The sequence below is a fragment of the Puma concolor genome, chromosome C2, assembly GCF_028749965.1.
Source record: "Puma concolor isolate L17-30 chromosome C2, mPumCon1.1.hap2, whole genome shotgun sequence".
Lineage (NCBI taxonomy): Eukaryota > Metazoa > Chordata > Mammalia > Carnivora > Felidae > Puma > Puma concolor.
This window is the reverse complement of record NC_141675.1, coordinates 138671731-138693849: the sequence shown is the minus strand read 5'-3', so window position 1 is coordinate 138693849 and position 22119 is coordinate 138671731. Positions and strand designations below refer to the sequence as shown.

The window sequence follows — 22119 nt, the reverse complement described above, 5'->3', positions numbered from 1 at the left end:
AAGCTTCTTACCCTTTTTAGGAGTACAGATGTATGTAAATTCATGTTTTACAAGAAACACCTTAAAGAAAGGATTATGGTTCAATTAGTTTATTTTGGCAGTAATCCTGGGAAGCACTGAATGAGGGAGGAATGGGCGGGAAAGGAAGGGGACCCTGTAAAATTGTAATGAGTACATTCCTGCGTGGGTACTGGAGGCTCTGGAACATTTACCCTCTAGCTCGTCGCTCTCACTGTTGAAGGTGACTACAGAGGGTATGAACATTCCCCCCCCTGGAAATTTCAGTCTGCCTCTCAGGGAACAGAGGCAACTTCAAAAAAAGAAACCAAGAGCTTGGTTGAAAGCAAGCCCTTACCGTGAGTCGGAACCAGTCACAGAAACTGCAGGTAAACTGTAAGGTAAGCTAATGAGATGTAGATAAGGCATCCACAGAACTTGATCCTAGAGAGTGAAACTATAAACCTGAATAGTTCCCCCAAAAGACCACTCCCACTGTAACTTTCTTGTAATATCTTTTTTTTTTTTTTTAAGTAAGGTGTTTGAGAAGCATTTAGTATAAGCTATAGAGTATAAGCAAACTGCTAAGACGTGGGATGAACTGGAAAAAATGTCTAGTGAAATGAGGAAACCATGAAGGATTCTATGGTAAAAGATTACAAGTTTTCTTTGCTAGAATTTCTTCATGTTGGGGACATCCATATTTGTACTGTATTTCTACTCTTCCATCCATACTTCCATCTGCTACATAGATTTGCCTCAGCTTATTCATATGAATCAAGTCAAGCAGGAGGAATGTGCTAATGGAATTTCTTCCTCAGCATTTTTATGTACAAGCCTAAGATTTTTGCTTTTAGAGTTTTAACTAGCTATTTATTTATTTATTTATTTATTTATTTATTTATTTATTTATTTTGAGTAATCTCTACACCCAACATGGGGCTTGAACTCATGACCACAAAATCAAGAGTCTCATGCTCTTGATGAGCCAGCCAAGTGCTCCCAAATAGCTGTAATTTTTAAAACTAAAAGTGTTAAGCTGTGAAGTTTCCTCATACACTGATACGATTGATCTGTTTGTCTTTATCACCCAGGACTCTGAAACAGCAAGCAATTCCTAGGTTGAAGTATCAGGGTGATATTCTAGTTCTTTTTCTGCGAGAATCTACAGAAATTACTACTGGCCAATCAGTGCTGATAGCTTTTTTACCCTCACACTTGAGTTTTCAGTTGTGAACTAACATTAATTTTACTTTCTTCTATTGTGACATTGATGATGATGATCCAAGATATTATCAATTGTTATATTTAAAAATTTTGTTCTACTTTGGTCAAGGGTTAGAGTCAGCAAGTATTCATTAAGTTTAATAGTTTGTGTATTTTTAAATAGATTTTATTATTTATTCTTATTTTTATAAGTAGATTTTTAGAACATTTATAAATTTATTGAAATTGAGAAGAAAACATCTTCCATATATCTCACATTTATTTTTCCCTATTAACACCTTTTATCAGCATGGTGCATTTGTTACAGTTAATGAACTAATCTACATGTATTCTTTTATTCAGTCTTCCTTAGTTTTTACCTAATACCCTTTGTTCCAGGATCCTATCCAGACTACTACATTATATTGAGATGTCACATTCCTTACTTTGTAACAAATTTAAGCAAACATTAGTATATTTCCACTAAAGAACTAAGGTATTGTTTTATAATTCAGGAAAATATTTAGTAATTTTTAACATTTCTTTTCTCATTTTGCACTAAATTGTTTGGACCCTTAGAAAGGGGAGGGGGGTGCTTCTGGGCAGCTCAGTTGGTTAAGCGTTTGACTTCAGCTCAGGTCATGATCTCACAGTTTGTGAGTTCGAGCCCCGCATCGGGCTCTGTGCTGACAGCTCAGATTCTGGAGCCTGCTTTGGATTCTGGGTCTTCCTCTCTCTCTGCCCCTCCCCCCACCTCTCTCTCTTTCTTTCTCAAATAAATAAACATTTAAAAAGTATAAGAAAAGGAAGGAAGGAAGGAAGGAAGGAAGGAAGGAAGGAAGGAAGGAAGGAAGGAGAGTTGGGAAGCCAGTTTATGACTGTTGGAGCCACCAGCATCTGTCCAGACTGCACATCTAGGCTAGACAGCATCCCTGGACAGAACAAACTTCCCTTTTAACCTTTCCACTCCCGCCCAGGATATCCATTACACCAAATTAGATAAGCTTCCTGTGCAGCCACTAAATGGTTTTTCATTCATTTATCCACTTGTTTAAATAACCCAAGGGTTGATCATCTGAATAATGCTATATTGTCCAGTTACAGCACTGGAAATGACAAACATGTTGATTCTTCCTGTATTCTGGACAGGTGCCTCCATAGCTGAGAAGGTAGGGGTATCTGTGACTGCTTTTGTGTGCCTAAAAATAGAGCCATATATTCACCTAGATGAAAATGTTTTTGTACATTTAAACACATTTTGTATTCAAGTGCTAAAATGTCGTTGAAAAAAATAACAAGATATTCTTACAGAAAGTAGTTCTAATCTTATAGAAAAGCTTTAAGATTTTTTTTGGTAGCCTAATTTTTTTTGGGGGGAGGGGAGGTTGTGGGGGAACCAGAGCTTGATGGCAGAGGGTGAGTATAGTAAGATGGAGGAAAATATTAAGAGACTCCAGGGTTGCCTGGGTGGCTTGGTCGGTTATGCGTCCGACTTCAGCCCAGGTCATGATCTCACGGTCTGTGAGTTCAAGCCCCGCGTCAGGCTCTGTGCTGACAGCTCAGAGCCTAGAGCTTGTTTCAGATTCTGTGTCTCCCTCTCTCTCTGCCCCTCCCCTGTTCATGCTCTGTCTCTCTCTGTCTCAAAAAATAAATAAACGTTAAAAAAAATTAAAATAAAAAAGAGACTCCAAAAGCAATCTATTCTAATGGATTAATGTTTTAGAAAAATGTAACAATATCTTCTTATGACAAGAGTTTTATCTGAAACTAACACAAATGGAGGTTAAAACAAAATAGATCTTTGGAAAATACTCAGAAATCACCAGGTAGCAAGTTTGACTGTATATTGTGAACAAGAACGGATGTTGAGAATAGACCTAGAATAAGGCAAATGTGGAAGTAGAGATAGAAACACAGCAGAGACTGGACGGGTGTTCAGCAGACCTGTCTTCTTCACAAAAAGAAAGCAAGACCCCATTTTCCAAGTTGTCTTGTAGTTAGATATGACAATGTGACTTACTTTCATTCCATGTATGTGTATGGACATCTTGTGTATTACTTCTGTACCTGGACCAGATATTCTCCCACACACAGTTCTTTCCCCCCAGCACCCTGCTGTGTGTTGACACCCATGAGAATCTTAGAATCCTTGAAGATGGCAGACACGACCATACGGAGTGCCCGAATAATTCATGAAACTGGGGCACTTCCTTCCTCTCTGTCTTGAATTGATACAAACAAGAAATCTCTCTTTAGTTGACTTGCATGGTTTCCTTCATCTCTTAAAACTGTTATGATCCCCTTACCTCATGCAGAAACTGATACAATGAAGTAGACGGTTGCCTTAAATAAAACCCGAACTGTAGGGCCTTGTTCTAGAAGTCAGGTAGTGGTCAGGGAGGAAGATGGTAGGAGATATTGGACAGACGAAGAACCTAATGGAAGAAAATTCTTGTATTTCTCAATGTTTCTGCATTATCTAGGCCTTCCGAGCAATGGAAATAGACAACTACAATAGATACAGAGCCTATCTCTGCCTTTCGTACCCCACTGTCCTCCTCTCCCCCGGAGATATTTGTCACATTCCAGAGTAATAAACCCAGAGATATCTTTTTTTCTTTCTCCTAGTGGTGTCTTCTTACTTTTTAGAGCAAAAGGTAAGGTCTTTATTTCCAGAGAGGAAGACAGGCAGTTACTCTGGCGGCTCCACCTGAGAACCGAGGCTCATAATTTTGAGGTTCTTCTCCTACTGTGCACGACTGCTTACACAGGTGCGCCTCTGACTCCCATCACCTCACCCGGTGGAGAAATGTGTGCGGGAAACCAACACATGATGCTTTGTAAATGGTCTTTTTTCCGGTCCAGAGATTGGTATTTTCTTTCAGGATATGAATATATAAATCTTAATCGATCCATGCTATGTAGTAGCAAAATACTTGGTAAAATTATCTCCTTTGGGAAAAAAAAATTATCCCCTTTGATATTTAACTAAGATTTTTCTGAGTTTGTAGATTTTACAATGGGGTTGGAAAGCAGGTTGTTAGAAATATAGATGATTACTGGCTGCTTTTAACTAAAGTAGAAAGACGTGAGCCCAGACAATACGTGGTTTATTTACAAACTGATAGGACAGAAAATAGAGCATGTCAGGATATTTGAAGCCTCAAAGATATTGTTTTCATGACCTACATAGGGAAGAATTGGCTTTATGCAGTAATAATAAAGTGACAAAGAAACTCGAGAAATTTGATGAGAAGGATTGGTAAGGCGTAATTCTTTCAGACTTCAAGTAGTAGAAATGCCATGTTACTTTTTCTTATATTCTTATAGTTTTATTGATGAATAAATGACAACATCACTATAAGTTCAAGATGTATAGCATGATGGTCTGATTTACATGTATTTTGAAATAGTTGCTACAACATGTTCGGCTAACATCTATTTTCTTATATAGACACAAGGAAAAGAAAAGAATACAGTGGACACAATTTGATGAGATTCAAGATTTAGCAACTTTCCTCCGTGTCATATGGCATTGTTAGCTGCAGTCCTCATGCTGTACATTACACCCCTAGTACATACTTATCACTGGAAGTTTGTACTTTTGAGCCACTGGTGGCATTTTGAATTGCCATTTTAAAAGCTTTTGGATGGTACAGTCCCATTTATATTTAGCCCTGCCACAAAAGACTTTAAGATTGTAGTCTTCCTATTCCAGACATGTGACTTCAAGATTGCCATCATTAGTTCAAGGGGGCTGGGTGGCATGTTTTGGTCCATCAGGCCGCTGTAACAGAATGTCACAGACTGGGTGGCTTATAAACCAATTTATCTCTCATAGTTCTGTAGGTTGGGAAATCCAAGTGTCTTGTGACATTGCTTCCTAGTTCTTAGCTGCTTTTTCTCTGTGCCCCTTCATGATGAGTGATCTCTCTCTCTCTTTCTCTCTCTGGGGTGCTTTTCCTGATCCTATTAATAAGAACATTCATCTTATTCACAAGTGCTTTACCTTAATCACCTCCCAAAGGTCATACCCCAAACACCATTACACTGGAGATTAAGTTTCCACCATACATATTTGGGGGTGGAAGTGGAAGGTAGTCTATAACAGCAGGAATCAAAGGGACAAAAATAAATTGAGACCTATGGCCAGCAAATAACTGTGGTTATAGGTTCCTGGAACTAGCTGCAATTCAACTGATTAAGAGTCATGTTTTATGGAAAACATGCTGCCCAAACTCAAAAGGCAGGATTAAAATAAGCTTTAACTGTCTCAAGTTTAGAACATCCCTTTAATCTCCAAACATATGAGGATAAAACATAAGTTGTATTTCTTAGAAGGCAATTGCATTTCCAGATTTTTTAAAATTTAAATGTTTGTTATTGGATTCACTATTCATTATACAAAGTATAGTTGTTTTGTATTGCATTGATCTTATCTATTTTTCAATTTGATACCAATTTCTTCCTGATTGTATTAAATTCTATAATATTTTTAACTACTTACACTGCCTCCGTTCTTGCTTTATATTCTTGGATTTTAAGATGCTTAATGGCGTTTAACACAATGATTTTTAGATGTCTTTGATGATTTGCTTTCTTAACATAGTGGTCGATATTATTTCACATGTTTAACCACATTTGTTGTTGTTGCTTAAAACTTTTAGTTTTCTGAGGCGCCTGGGTGGCTCAATCAGTTAAGCATCAGACTCTTGGTCTTGGCTCAGATCATGATCTCATGGTTTGTTAGAGCCCCATTTTGGGCTCTGCACTGACAGTGTAGTGCCTGCTTGGAATTCTCTATCCTTCCCTCTCTGCCCCTTCCCCACTGTCTCTTTCTCAAAATAAATACATAAACTTTAAAAAAAAAAATAAAATAAAATAATTCAAATTCTTATCTTAAAAATAAAAAAAAAACCCTTTTAGTGTTCTGTTTCATAATACTGTAATCTGATAATTTAACGCCTGTCTGGTTCACCTTGATTTTTAAGATCATAAAGTCTTTCACATGACCATTTTAGGTTTTTATTGACTACACAAGGCTGCATATTGTCTTTGTAGGAGATTTCTACTGATAGAATTTAATCAACCTTATTGATAATATCATTCAGTTCTTCTATATAATTATTGATTACTTAATTTAAATTATGTGACAAAGACCAAATGGTAATGTATCTGCCAATTCTTCCTTGCTTATCTTTGGATTTGCTTATGTAGCAGCTATAATGTTTCCCAAACAAATAGCTATGGCTAGAAAACGCTCTGTTTTTGACCTTTGGATGGTGTTTGCATTGTTACCTGTAGGTTCGTTGTAATTAATTTTGTTACTTAAGTATTTGCAAGGCATATATTTATACACATTTAGTTTTACAATTCATGTATTTTTTATGAGTGGTATATATACACATATATATACAGGCAGTTTTCACTTGGCATAGAACCTTGTTAACTGGCACTTGGGCATATCTGGAGGATACAACTCCAATATGCACAACTTCCAGTCAGTGTGGTTCTGTGAAAACTAGGCAGACCCTGTAGTTGAATTTTGCATTTCCTGTCAAACACTGAACACATAAATCTTTCATTAGGGAAAGACAGTAGAATATATATTTTTTTATATTTTTAAATATTTGAAATAGTTTCTTCCATCTGTATTTACTGATTTATACTTTCTTTTCTCCTATTAATTTCATTTTTGACTAAATGAATGAAACTGTAATTTATAAAATGAAAAGGTTTTTTTGAAAAACCTTGATTTGAAAGGTACTCGTGATATTTCTAATTCTAGAGGTTCTGATTACATTAATAGTCATTTTTGGGGTTGCATAGATCTATATGTCACCCAAAGTAATTTAAACAATTTTTACTTCCCTCCAATGACATGAAAGATTTTAATCTTATTTTGCCTCACACTATTTACCCTTCCTTCTAAAATTCTGTTGACGGTCTGATCTGGGATGATTAACTTTAGTTAGCTTTTCTAATACTCTCTGGAGACTAAAGGTGCTGTATTCAGATACTGAGCAATTATATGCTTATTTACAAATGGGAAGATGATTATTTGACACATTAACCTAAGTATAAACAAACAACAAATAAACATTCAGACTTTATTAGCTGCCAAATCATGCTGAAGCAAAGGTCTGCGAAAAATCTGCTTATTATATAAGAGAAATTGATGAAATAAGTACTTACTTGTTTGGAATGCAAGCATCTGACCTATAAACTCTGCAAGTTTTAAAATATAACGTAAAGAATCACATGAATAATACATGATTATTATCAGAATGTTACTTTATACGTTTATATCCTCAACTGTACACATCAACGTTTTTAAAATATTCCCCCTCTTTTTAAAAAACACATAATCAAAACTCTCTTTTTTTATTTTTAATTGACGTATAGGTTACATATTGGCTTCAGGTATAATCTGGAATATTTTTGAGCTTAGCTTTTTAAATGTATGTATAATTTATGCACTTTCCTCCGATTTTTACACACTTCAATTTCCATGACCTCACCCTGTCGGTAATACAGTGAAGAGGCAAAGCAAATCAGTTTTTTTCCTGCAATTTGAGATCTTGGTATCTTGCCACCTATTTCTCAATAAAGGGATTATGCATGGACTGTTAATACGGATTTCATCAACACCTAACATAAGAAAACATTTTCCAGAAGCATGATTTTCGGTAAGGGGCTACCTGTGTCTGTTATAGCCTCAATTTATTTAAAATTCTTCCACCGCAATACAGACTAAAAAGGTATAAGATGTAGGAAAAACTAGAGGACCAAAAGTACATTATTGCCTCCAAATAAATTGAAGAAAATCAGAAAATTAGAAGAAAAGATTTTTTTTTTCATTTCATATAGAGTGAATGAGGAGTAAATTTCCTTACATGAATGAAGCAGTGGGGACACACACACACACACACACACACACACACACACACAGTCATGGACTACCTAGGAATTCTTGAGAGCCAAGAATAATTCACTTTGAGTGTGTTATGTGTGAGAGTTGAGTTATGCCTCTCTGGGAACTTGCAAAATTATTTGCAGACAGCAGTAGAGTGTCCTAAGTCTTCTAATAGGATCCCATGAGCCAGGCCTGCCATCTCTCCTCCAAAGAAATCCCATCTCTTGAGAATAAAATCATAGGTAGACTTAAAGTTCTGTAGGAGTTAGGATGTTACCAGGGCTGATTCTCAGTATGTTTTCCTCCTGGAGCCCGAGGAAAGACTGACATGCAAAAATAAGTATCCAGATTTGCAACTACCCTGACCGGGGTGGTTATACCAGCCCCTGCTAGTTCAAACTTGAATTGCACTTCACTGAAATAATCCGCATCGCTCTCTACTATCCACAGATTTTGAAATTAGGAGAAGTGTCGAGAGGGAGGAATTGTTCTGTGCTGATGTTGAAACTGTGGGCAACATCTAGCAAACTCTGGCAAATCACCAACTGTGTCACCAGATTGTTACCGGACAGGTGGGTCCCGGACTAATCAGTACCCAAGAGACAAGTGATAGTAGGAAAACCTTTATCAGGAAGCTGGCAACCTGGGAAGACAGTGGATTAATGTCTCAGTGAGTACCTTCCCCATCAATGGGGAGCCGGAGGATTTTAAGGTGTGGGAAAAGAGAACAGGGCTATGTGCAGGAGAAGCAGGTGGCCAGGACGTTAGTCGTATGTCAACATGACCCTGGACAGACTTGCTGGAATCAGTGGTAGCTGTTTTTCAATGTAGTCATTCTTACTCTTCTGGGAAAATTTGATTCTTCATTCCTCAAGGTCAGTGGTCTACGGATCTCAAGGGAAGTAGGTTAGTTCTGATACAGATCGAGGGACTTAAGTCATCAAGCAAGGAGCAGGTAAGCTTAAAGCACGTTAACCCTCAAGGCCGTGTAGACTGCTGTTACAAAATGAGCTTCCTTTGTTACATAGTCCAGTTTCAATACTCACAAGAGTCCACCTGCATTAGCCTTGTTAAGGAAACTCATTGACCAGAGGGAATACCATACCTAGGTAATATTTCGCTCTGAGACTCAAATATCTCAGAGGTATAATAAAAAAAGAAATCCCTAAAACCCGAAGTGAAACTAAAAAAAAGATAGTCTGTAGGCAGATCAGCCTTGACTTAATCACATGGATCTTTCTCAGTATCAGGAAACTTGACAAGACAGTGACTGAAATCCTACTCAAAATTTCAGTAACAGCCTAATCTGACCCTGGCCTCAGATCTTAATGGGTGTTCTGTTAAAAGTATGCTCTAAAGAGGTCTGTGGGTCTAAATATATATATAAACTAAAAGAACAGAAAAAGAAAAAGTAGCCGACTACTTGGAAAAATAAAACAAATATTTGATGAGCACTTAGGAATTAATGATGCCATGGGGATTTCTCCTGAAGCAACAATATCTGCTTTTGGTTCTGATTTACTAAGATACTAGAACAGTAAACATCCATCTGTATCAATTAGTAGACACAGAAGTTCCCTTTCCTTGTTAGTATTGCACCTACTGTTAAAATAAGAGAACTTCTAAGATAGATCCATGGCCTTAGAGGACCAGTTTTGAAATCTAGAGGGACAGAGGTGCCTGGCTAGCTCAAGTCAATTAAGCCTCCGACTTTGGTTCGGTTCATAATCTCATGGTTCATGATCTCATGGTTCATGGGTTCAAGCCCTGCATCAGGCTCTGTGCTGAAAGCTTGGAGCCTGGAGCTTGCTTTGGATTCTGTGTTTCTCTCTCTGTCGCTCTCTCTCTCTGCCTCTCCCCAGCTCATGCTCTCATTCTCTCTCTTAAAAATAGATAAACTTGAAAAAAAAATAAATTAAAAAAAAGAAACCTAGAAAGACTTCAAAGGTACAAGAAATGAACATGCCACCCAAAAGTTTTTGTGATTAAAAATTGAATGTGCAGGACCTAAAGCCTTTCATAGCTCTGCAAAGACAGCGTTTAAATTGTCAAAAGACATGTAAAACGCTATTTCCAAATTTAGTGACTTAAAAGTCACTTAAGGGTGCCTGGGTGACTCAGTGGGTTGAGAGCAGACTCTTGATTTCGACTCAGGTCACGATCCCAGGGTTGTGAGATCGAGCCCCCCACCCCTGGAGTGGAGCCTGTTGAGATTCTCTCTGTCTCTCTCCCTCTGACCCCTCCCCTGCTAATGCTCTTGCTCTCTCTCTCTCTCTCTTTCTCGAATAAACAAACAAACAAACAAAACACATATTGCTCATGATTCTGCACTATGAGCTGGGTTCAGGTAAGGAGATATTCTGCTAGTTTTGGCTTGAGTCACCATGGGGGTCACTGTCACCTAGAAGCATGAGTAGCACTCACAATCCAAGGTAACATATTGGTATGTGTGTTGTTTCAACAGGAAAACATGGGAACTTCCAAATCACCTTCTCCTCTTGTCCTCTGACCCAGGGAAGCCAACACTCTTCACAGGTAAGTCCCTGTCTGAGAAGTTGAAAACAAACTGCCAGGACTCTTAAAACCCAGGTTCAGAACTAACACAATGGTGCCGGTGTTCTGGACAAACTATTACAAGGTCAGCCAAGACTCAAGGGAAAAGGAAAAAAAAACCTTTGTGTGGGAGGAGTGGCAAATATTTTATTGTCCCGGCAAACCACATGGACATGAATATGAGAAACAAGCCATAGGACCATAAGAACCTATCCATGTGAGAGTATGAGGCTGTGAGTTCACAATGTGCTTTCTATCTCTACCCCCTACCCCTTATCTGTGTTCTTGACAATATTCTGCATAAGACAATTATTGAAAATAATTGAAAAATAGTTTCATTTTGTGAGTGTCTCCTTCAAAACCAAAATTCAGTGCTCCAGCACTTTATGGCTTCTCCTCACCTGAGCAAAGACTGTACTTCTCTGGCCAGCTTATTCTACCTGCCCTGCCTGAGACCTTGGCAACTGGTACCAGATATCAAAGTGTCTGCCGTAACTTGCTCACTTACAAAGGCTGAAGCATGAAAGTTGAGGCATGTCATCATTTTGTGTGCATAGTACTTTGATGGCTTTAAATAATAATGTCTTGGTCCCTCTGGGCCAAGTTCTGAAGGTGGGAAAATCCAAGATCAAGGTGCTGGCAGATTCAATGTCTGATGGCGGGCCTGATCCTTGGTTCACCGATGGTCTTCTTGCTGTGTCTTCACATGGAGGAAAGAACAACGGAACTCTCTGGAGACTCTTTTTTTTTTTTTTTTTTTTTAACTTTATTTTTCGGAGTGAGAGAGTGAGAGAGAGCACAAGCGAATGCAAGCAGAGGAGGAAGGGCAGAGAGAGAGGGAGACCAAGGATCCAAAGTGGGCTCCGCGCTGACAGCAGAGAGACCGATGTGGGGCTTGAACTCACTAACCGAGAAACCATTGACCACCATAACCTAATTATGTTCCCAAGGTCCCACTTCCTAATACCATTACATGAAGGAACTAGGTTTCAGCACATGGATTTTGGAGCAACAAAAGCATTCCATCTGTACCAAATAATGATTGGTTTATGTAGTGATTCCATGGGTTTGGTTTTTGTTTTTGTTCTGTTTTTAGTAGAAATAGAGGGTTTTTACACCCTTGTGTGTCATAACCAGAAATAGAACATAAATTGAACTCCCTTCCCCCATATGTATGTATCTGTGTATCTATTCAATTCTAGAAGTTCTTGTTACTTTTTAAATCTTCGCGGTTTGTTGTATTTGGCCCTCATATATATATATATATATATATATATATATATATATATATTTATGAAACTTCTGTATCTGATTCTGCAGGGTTTAATTTCATCCACATTGGCTGGCTTTCTCAGTATTTTTCAGGGGTATGTAGTTGAGTTGGAATTTCTTGGGACTTTATGGCTTTTATCCAAGGACACTGTTACTCTTGTCTGTGAGCATTTTCACATGGTTCTTCCATGGATCCAGTGGCGAAGCAACGATAGATCTTTGTATGTGAAATAATTTTTCTTCTTTTTACCACACCAGCCAGGGAACTTACACTTCAGTTTATGACCCAAAATCAAGGAATCAAGGATAGGAGTTCAAAATAAGATTTCTCAGGAGAGCCCTCTTAGTTTGTTTTCTTTCTGCTCACAGCAAACAAGTAGTTTAAAAAAAAAATTAACATTTATTCATTTTTGGAGAGACAGAGAGAGGGTGTACGAGTGGGGGAAGGACAGAGAGAGAGGGAGACACAGAATCTGAAACAGGCTCCGGGCTCTCAGCTGTCAGCACAGAAGCCGACGTGGGGCTCTAACTCATGAACAGTGAGATCACCACCTGAGCCAAAGTCGGATGCTCAACTGATTGAGCCACCCAGGCGCTCCAAACAAGTAATTTTTTGTTGATGTTTGTTCACTTGCTGGCTTGTTTTTGCCTTTATTCCCCTAGTTACCCATTAATGTTGTTTTTCTCCAGGGGTGCTTTTCAGCCTTTTAACTTGCACTGTATCCAGGTACCCCCAACCCCCAACAATTAAGCCTTTTTTTTTTTTTTTTTGCTTTGCTTTGCTTTCTCTGATATCCAATCAATTATTTTATTCTACCATAAACCTTACGCATGCTTAACAAAATATGTTCCCTTTAACATTCAATCCAGTAGTTTTAGGTGTACTTTAGTAGATGTTTGTCTGCAAATCTCATCTGATCCATTACTAAAAATGGGCAAAATTTCTGTTTTGCAAACATATAAACCTGCTTTTTAAAATGGCTCTTGTTAATGGAGTAACAAATATCATTCTGCATTAGAAAGGATAGGTCTGACATCACTGTAGAATAGCATCCTTACTCCTTGTTATTGCATTCAAGACACTTCTTCCCACCCACATAAAATATCCCCTTAATACACACTTTCTGCTTTATTTTTAATATCTCTTTCCAGTTTATGCTATCACAATGAACTATACGCCTCTGCTTAAACACATTTCAGTGTATCTCAATTATATCTTGCTCACATGTCCAATTATGAAATCGTATTCTTGCCGTGACTGTAGATGGCAACATGCATTTTTGATAATCCCATGCTTTCATAGACTTTTTGCACATCTCCTCTATATTTTACTATAATAAACATGTCTTAGACATATTTATGTGATTTCATAATTTGATGTTGACGGGGTATAAACTAGAAAATACTTTAAGGTTGCTCTCCCTCATGCTCTGTGCTTCTTATCTGCATAGTTAATACTATCTAAAGCAAAACCTCCAGTTCCTTTAGCATATGAAAAAAAGTGTAATCCAGTTAAATTTAAATCTTTTCTCTCTTATTCAATTTCAGCTTTATGTCTCTGTTCAGGGTTAGATTGGGCTCATGATTATTTCCAGCCTTCAGTAGAAAAGGGAAGCCTGATCTGTTCTCCAACCTTACACTGCTGTGCCTCGCTCCTCCCTGTCTGCCATCCATGGCAGGACCCCGGGAATGAGCTCAAGATACGACATTCTGACATCACTTGGTGCTGCTACACGGATGACACATAGATATATCCAATTTCACTGACCCCAAACTGAGTCCCTGATATGCCTCTCCCCAAATCACGTATGTCTACTCACATTTGATCCATTCGCACACCTCACCCTCTGGGTTGATAATTTCATGTTTCCAGTTGATGAAGTTCAAACTTTAGAACTAGAACTACCCTTCCCCATCCCGACACAATTTTCTCTCTCATTCCACCTCTAATCAGTCACAAAATTATGCCGATCCTGTCTTCAAAATATAACCAGAAATGTAGTGCTCCTCATCGCCTACTCTGTGGTCTAACTGACTGTCATTACTTTTCGAGGATGGCTTCAGTTGATTCTCATCATAGGAACCAGAATTCTCCTTTTTAAGCAAGAGACAGAGCATGCTATCTCTCTCCTCCTCACCTTTGCCACAAACACTGTGCAGTGGTTTTTCATAGGGATAGCCAGGGGTCTGTGAGATGTGACAATGCCTTGTGCCTGTCACCTCTTTGGTACTCCCTTCTTCTCTCTCCTTACTTTTCTTCCTGTGGCCTCTTTGCTCTCCTTCGTGTGAATCAGGCACTCATGCTTTAGGATACATTAACTGATCATTCTGCTTGGGAAGCTCTTGCCTTGGATCTGCTTGGCCACTTGCCTGACCTTCTACCTTGCTCACATTTTATCTTCATCATCAGGTCTTCCCTAGTCTCCCTCTTCAATATTTTCACTTGCTCCTGTCCTCTTTGGAACTTTTAATTCCTTTACCTTGCTCTAATTCTTTTACTGATTTCATGGTTAAGTGAGTCACAAGTTTTGGGTCATGAATATATGTTCTAGGACTATATCTGCCTTTTAAATTAAGTTTGGCCAGGAGTTAATTTTTTTCAACCAAAACATTCCAAGAGGACTCCTTTTATTAATGAATTATCTTCTTCAGAAAGGTACCCTTTCTTCTGTGAACAGGACATCAATTTCTGTTAACACGACACAACCGAATAGCACAAATGGGTAAGCACATTAAATACGAATTATTGTGAAATTATGTTTGAAAACTTGGAAAACAATCAACTTATAAGCAATCCATAGCAACCCCCCCCTCTTTCATCAAGTAAATTGAAGGCCCATGAAATAGAGAAGTCTCTTTTGTCATTAGGAAGTGAACTGTAAAATGGTAATTTTGATATGGTGTTTTGTTTTTTTTTCACTATCCTGTCATTTTCCATTTGGTTGGCATTTGGGGGTATTCTTTAAAAACTTCTCTTGATATGCAAAACAAGAAGTAATAGTATTGCAGTCACTGTGGCATTTTTGTTTAGAATTTAGCTTTTCTCATCATCCATCAAAGACACAAGGAGACATGAAAGCAGAGATTACAAAACTGCTTTTTCCTAAGGCATTCGCTTTCCCATTCAGTTTGTTTTTCAGTTCAATGGAGTGTTTTACTTTTTAATGGTTCACTTCACTGTTGCTTCAAAGGACACAATATATCAAAGCAGGAAAAATGTTTTGTTATTTTTCCTATCAACAGTTGATGGAAAGGGTCTAAGTTTTAGTTTCTATAATATTTAATATCATTTCTACTTCGCAGCTTGATAAGCTAATTACACTGGAGTCATGTTTTTCTGATTTGTCTATAGTAACCACATTGTGGGCTTCAAAAATGAATAAAGCAGCAAACTTTCTACATAATAATACACTGGTAAATATAGCACTTCTATAACTGTTTGGAGGCTTATCTGATTTTTGAATTAGAGTGTAGAGAGTATATTGACAAGAAAGATTCCAGTATTGACTGGGGTGAGAATATATTGCTTAAAATGGCAAGTGTTATAGGTTGAATGGTGTGTGTCCTCTGCCTTCCCTTCTAGAAACCTCTTGAAGTCCTAATCCTTGTTACCTGAAAGCATGAGCTTCCTTGACAAGAGGGTCTTTGTATATGTAATCAGGTTAAGATGACATCATTTGTATGAACCCTGATGCAATATGACTGGTGTGCCCTTATAAGAGAGAAGGCCATGGGAAAACAGACACAGGCACAGAGGGAAAAGTGTCATGTGAAGGTCTAGACAGAGATTGAAATGATAGCTATAAGCCAAAGGATGCCAAGGATTACCAGTGACACTAGAAGCCAAGAAAAAAGCATGAGACAGATTGTCCCTTAAAGGCTTTGGAGGGGACATGGCCATATCAATACCAGAACTTTGAAAGAATAGATTTCAAGCGTTTTTAAGCCACCCAGTTTGTAGTGCATTGTTATGGCCTTCCTAGGAAACTAATAATTCAGCAAGGGAAATGGACTTTTATTCTCCTTGAGCAGGAGAAGGGAAACTTTCTCATGTGTGTCTAAGAAATATGAAATAAAGTGACATTTACACTGAATATCAAGATTTTTGATCTACTTCTCATTTAATTCTCCTAATTCAGTGAGCAAGTCACTACTTTGTTTTATAATAAATTAAATGGATAGCCCTATCAGAGCTAATAAGTGATGGAAAATATTTAACCACATAAGTCAGATTGAAAAGGCCAACTGATGTCCTATACTCAATCTTGTAAGTTCTTTTTTTTTTTTGACTTTTTTTTTATTATTATTATTATTTTTTATTTATATATGAAATTTATTGTCAAATTGGTTTCCATACAACACCCAGTGCTCATCCCAAAAGGTGCCCTCCTCAGTACCCATCACCCACCCTCTCCTCCCTCCCACCCCCCATCAACCCTTAGTTTGTTCTCAGTTCTCAACAGTCTCTTATGCTTTGGCTCTCTCTCACTCTAACCTCTTTTTTTTTTTTTTTGTTCCCCTCCCCCATGGTTTTCTCTTAAGTTTCTCAGGATCCACATAAGAGTGAAACCATATGGTATCTGTCTTTCTCTGTATGGCTTATTTCACTTAGCATCACACTCTCCAGTTCCATCCACGTTGCTACAAAAGGCCATATTTCATTTTTTCTCATTGCCACGTAGTACTCCATTGTGTATATAAACCACAATTTCTTTATCCATTCATCAGTTGATGGACATTTAGGCTCTTTCCATAATTTGGCTATTGTTGAGAGTGCTGCTATGAACATTGGGGTACAAGTGCCCCTATGCATCAGTACTCCTGTGTCCCTTGGATAAATTCCTAGCAGTGCTATTGCTGGGTCATAGGGTAGGTCTATTTTTAATTTTCTGAGGAACCTCCACACTGCTTTCCAGAGCGGCTGCACCAATTTGCATTCCCACCAACAGTGCAAGAGGGTTCCCGTTTCTCCACATCCTCTCCAGCATCTATAGTCTCCTGATTTGTTCATTTTGGCCACTCTGACTGGCGTGAGGTGATACCTGAGTGTGGTTTTGATTTGTATTTCCCTGATAAGGAGCGACGCTGAACATCTTTTCATGTGCCTGTTGGCCATCCGGATGTCTTCTTTAGAGAAGTGTCTATTCATGTTTTCTGCCCATTTCTTCACTGGGTTATTTGCTTTTCGGGTGTGGAGTTTGGTGAGCTCTTTATAGATTTTGGATACTAGCCCTTTGTCCGATATGTCATTTGCAAATATCTTTTCCCATTCCGTTGGTTGCCTTTTAGTTTTGTTGGTTGTTTCCTTTGCTGTGCAGAAGCTTTCAATCTTGTAAGTTCTTACTCAACAGCCTATGTGGATGATCAGAACATTCTAGGACATGCTGTAACATCATGGAAGAGACATGTTATTTTCCTCACCTCAAATAGAGCCATTTGTTGACAATTAGTACTTAATTGGTACACATACTTAAATGGTACACATTTGACCCTATAAAAGTTTAAATACCAAACTAGGATACTTGGGATACAACAACAACAACAACAACAAACCTTCATAAGTAATCTAAATAAGATGACAAATGATCACTAATGATGGAACTTTCAGCAACTATATAAAGTGCAGGTATTCCTTTTACATGATTTATGAATGCATTTGACTGATTCATAAGGAATACTATTTAGCCAGACTCAGCAGAATAGCAAACTTCATTTGAATTCTAAAGACTGCTTAAAAGCTGAATCAATCGGGAAGGAAAAATGCACTGTCTGAACACCATTAGTGATTAAAAGAGCTTTAAAAAAGTTGGAAAAAAAACGGGAAAATAATCCACACTGTGCCTCCTTTTCAGTGTTCTAAAGGTTTCATAACATTTCTTAAGCAGCCAGGACATTTCTAGAATTTTTCATACAGATGCTAATCTTAAAACACACACACACACACACACACACACACACACACACACACACATGCACACCTACTTTTGAACTTTGTTATTGGATGCGATGGTCTGTATTTGCATGTGACCTGTATGTTTGTAACAATTTTGTTTTGCCGATCTCCCCCTTTTTTTCCTTCACTTTTCAACTATCCAGCTATATTGAATACATTCCCATTCATAAAAATCTGATTATCTAGCTGAGGATTAAATTGAAGATGGCTTAAGTTTTTTAAAGATTCAGAAATCTTTAAGTTCACGATGCAAAAGAAAGTGGCTAATGAGCTCAGAAATGTAAAATAATTATTGAATACAGATGATTATATGATAGGAGTTCATCAGTAGTAACACAGTTTTAGGAAACCCAAAGACAAGAACAACCAGAAAATAAAGTATGCCTAATGAAAATAATTTAAGATTAATGGACTTGTAAAATTTAGATAATAAAGTGATTTGACAAAATTTATTCAATAAACCTATGCTTAATGTTTGAGAAGAATATGCTGCATCCACAGAAGATATACTATAAAAATTCTCAACTATTGTTGAGATGGGTAATGTCACTTATCCTACAGAGAAAAAGTATTTGAGATCTGAAGAGAATGCCATAAATATGAAAACTAACAAGTCCATCAGTATTCAAGAAAGAATTCAATAAGAGATTATGTTATTTTAAGTGATGTTGTTTCCAAATTAATATTAACTCCACATCCAGTATATCAAATAGCTTGTACGTGTGATTGCAGACTGCCTCTGTGTAATATATTAGTAATTGAAGAGTGTTATATAGCTAGCTAGAATCTAAAGAGGGAGATTTTCCACAGAGGACACAACACAGCAACTTATTTGAATTACATCTCAATGTACTGGATGTTTACCTACGATGAAATATATTACAAATACTTAGAATATGAGATACACCATAGGACCCAGAATAAATCTGTTAAAATATACATGTAGTTCAATCACATACTATTACAAAATGGTTACATCTGTGGAATTACATATATTTGTATACATACACACGCACACCTATGAATCTGTATCTTATATAAGACTTTAACATGTTTAATGTGCTAAAATGGATAAGATTGGATTAAAGTTGTACTTTCTTCATTTTAATATAGCTGATAATGCTCAAATATTATGTAGAAGAATATAGTCTTGAAGTATAGATATTAGCTATACTCTTAGATGTAAAGTCACCTAATTCTTATTCATAGGTTTGAAAGAAGAAAAGGTTAAATGATGAAAGGATACAATTAAACATGATTATATAAAAACCCCCAAAATTGAGTAATGGACTCAAACAAAATGAATTGGTACAAAATTCATTTGAAGCAAAATATCCAATTAACGATGTAGATTTGGCTTCATAGTATTTCCTAAGAAATTTAAAAAGATATCTTTTGATATGAAGATATGTGTGAACCTAAACAACTTTATGGATAGGATTTGATATGGCTTCAAAGGTAAGTGAAAATTCCATCTGTAAGAAGAGAAATATAGTGTCATTGCAGATGTATTCGAGTCATCCTTCCTTTCCAATTCATATTTGCTTGCGACAAATAAAGGATTTTGTTCTCAACTTGTCGAATTTAACAGACAGAATATTAAGCTAGAGTGCATTCAGGAGGAAAACACGTAGTATCCTGAGGTGTAAAGGCAATGATGAAAAAATATGGCCTGCGATGTCAAATGCTTGAAGGCTCATTACTTGTAATGTTATGGAGGATTGCCTGGCAAAGCTTCAGAGTTCAGAACTAAGACTAATTGGTAGACTTCTGCCTAAAACTGTACTTTATTTTTATAAAGTTTGTAATTGCTCAAAAATGAGATTGGTTTAAACGTTATTCGTGCGCCATTATGGAGGATGTCCACGTTGCCCTTTGGCCAGAACTCTGCTCTTCTCAGAAATACCCCTCCTTCACTTTACTCCAAAAAAGTGGTATAAATGGGATGTACCACTTCTCTAGCTACACAGAGGGACCTAATCTCTGCTAACATTTGCTTCCATAGCCTATCACAATTTAGTGGTCCTGGGGGAAGGGGAGTAAATGAAACAAACCAGCAGATTTTTTTTTTTAATATTTTTATTGAGACTAAAATATCAATTCCTTCTGTGATGGTAGGAATTAGATGATTAAATTCCACATGTTGGTTCTTAATATTCCCCAAGATATTGAGGAAATTAATATGCAGCAGGAACAAATGAAGTCCGTTCTGTAAAACAGGTGTAAGAGATAAAAAGCAAACCTCCTGAAGCCAATACTTATTTCAAGTTCAGCTCTTTTCCTGCACATTATATGACTTGGTATTTAAATCCTTTCTTTATTTCCTTTAGCTACACCTCTGAGATTTCATTAGAGACCCCTTTGTCATTTAGCATTTAGCTGGTTTGAATTGTTATTCTGTGTGTGTGTGTGTGTGTGTGTGTGTGTGTGTGTGTATTTTCCAGAAGGCGTTGTCTAAATTGCTCGTCCATTAGGGAAAGACTAGGGTCATTTTTCTCAGTCACAATATTGTAAATAGAAAAGTACTATGGGAGAGGGAACTGGGCATCCAAAGGGTGCTATTACTTTGTAACAAAACTTTTATCCCTATTAATTCTATCGATGATTAAATCTCAGCAAGTGACTCTAAGTATAAAACTACACTCCCAAATCTTAGTATGGCTGCAATTCTTAGGTCAATATTTTTCTGTAAATTTAACAATACTACTATATAATCTGTATAACCTATGTTTTCTTAAAATCATTTAGGTTGAGCATCTGACTTCAGCTCAGGTCATGATCTCTCCGTTCCTGAGTTCCAGCCCTGCTTTGAACTCACTGCTGCTGTCAGTCCAGGGCCAACTTGGGATCCTCTGTCTCCCTCTCTCTCTGTTCCTTCCCCACTCTCAAAAATAAATAAACCTTTAAAAAATCATTTTCTCTAAATTATTTTGAAAATAACAATCACAACTTGTAACTGGACAAATTGTTTTTCTTCCGTAAGTAATTTATTGACATTTTGAAATGTTACATTTTAACATGTGGCAAAAGTTATTTTTTTGACCAAACTTGAGTCAGGTGTCTGAACCTTCTCATAGGCCCATCTCCATACCTTCTTATAACATCCAGTTTTAGCAAGTATCTTGCAAAGTGAGAACCCCCAACGCTTAATTTTTTTAATGTTTATTTATTTTTGAGAGAGAGACAGGGTGAGAGCTGGAGAGGGGCAGAGAGAGAGAAGGAGACACAGAATCTAAAGCAGGCTTCAGGCTCTGAGCTGGCAGCACAGAGCCCAATGAGGGTCTCAAACTCATGAACTGCGAGATCATGACCTGAGCTGAAGTTGGACACTTAACTGACTGAGCCACCCAGGTGCCCACCCCAACTCTTGATAAAGAATCATCCTTGATATCTTATCAATGCCTCCACCTTCACCATTGCCCTGGTGGTGCCTAATCACACTGGACTGTCTTCAACAAAAAAATGCTGTTAAAATGGTTTGACCAGAATCCCCCTCACCCTTGATGTTTTCTCATGATAATTCCACACCCACTGACCCCTACCCCACTCCTTAGCTGTAAACTCCTATTAGTCCCCTATATGCCGGGGTCTCTTTTCCTCTATTGTGTTAGTCCTAAATAAAATCTGTTTTTGTTTGTTTCTTTTTTTTTTTTTTCCTTCTGCTTTTACCGTGTAGTTCTAGCTTTTCTTTGATATCTCTTTGGCTTTTAGAAAGTGTATTCAGCCTCTAATGTTTAAATGTATGAGCTCCATAAACACATACACACACATATCCGCATATATCTAATTTTAAGAGGTACAGGATCAGGAGCACATTTGTATCTAACAGTAGTGCCCGATGACAATATTAGGGCTGCAATTGATCTCTGCCCTCTCAAAAACCTCCAGGCATTTCCAAGCGTCTAAACACATGACTGTAAGTAATAAATTTTAGCAACCAAGTTCAAAATAGCTGAGACCCAATGGCGAAGCCATCCATAATTTGTGTTTTAGGAAGGTAGAGCAGAAGCGGAGGAGGGTCTGCTGGAGCAGGGACTCACATCTGTGGTACATAGCCCGTCTCTCCCATCCACAGGGGACTGAGTGAGCCCCTCCATCTGCCGACCTTCCCACCTTTGAGATTTCACAATGAGTGAAATTAAGAGAAAGGGTTTTCCATGATTTGGCTATTGTTGAAAGTGCTGCTATAAACATTGGGGTACAAGTGCCCTATGGCAATGGG

At 37.6% G+C, this 22119-nt stretch overlaps 1 long non-coding RNA gene across 1 annotated transcript; it reads left to right on the top strand.

The window, feature by feature from the left end:
• The first annotated feature begins 248 nt into the window (after nt 1–248).
• LOC147577551 (uncharacterized) lies at nt 249–20853 on the top strand. The gene is made up of 4 exons (XR_015255858.1): nt 249–398; nt 10584–10654; nt 14597–14667; nt 20646–20853. It is a non-coding gene; the product is annotated as an uncharacterized LOC147577551 (long non-coding RNA).
• Nucleotides 20854–22119: the final 1266 nt, after the last annotated feature.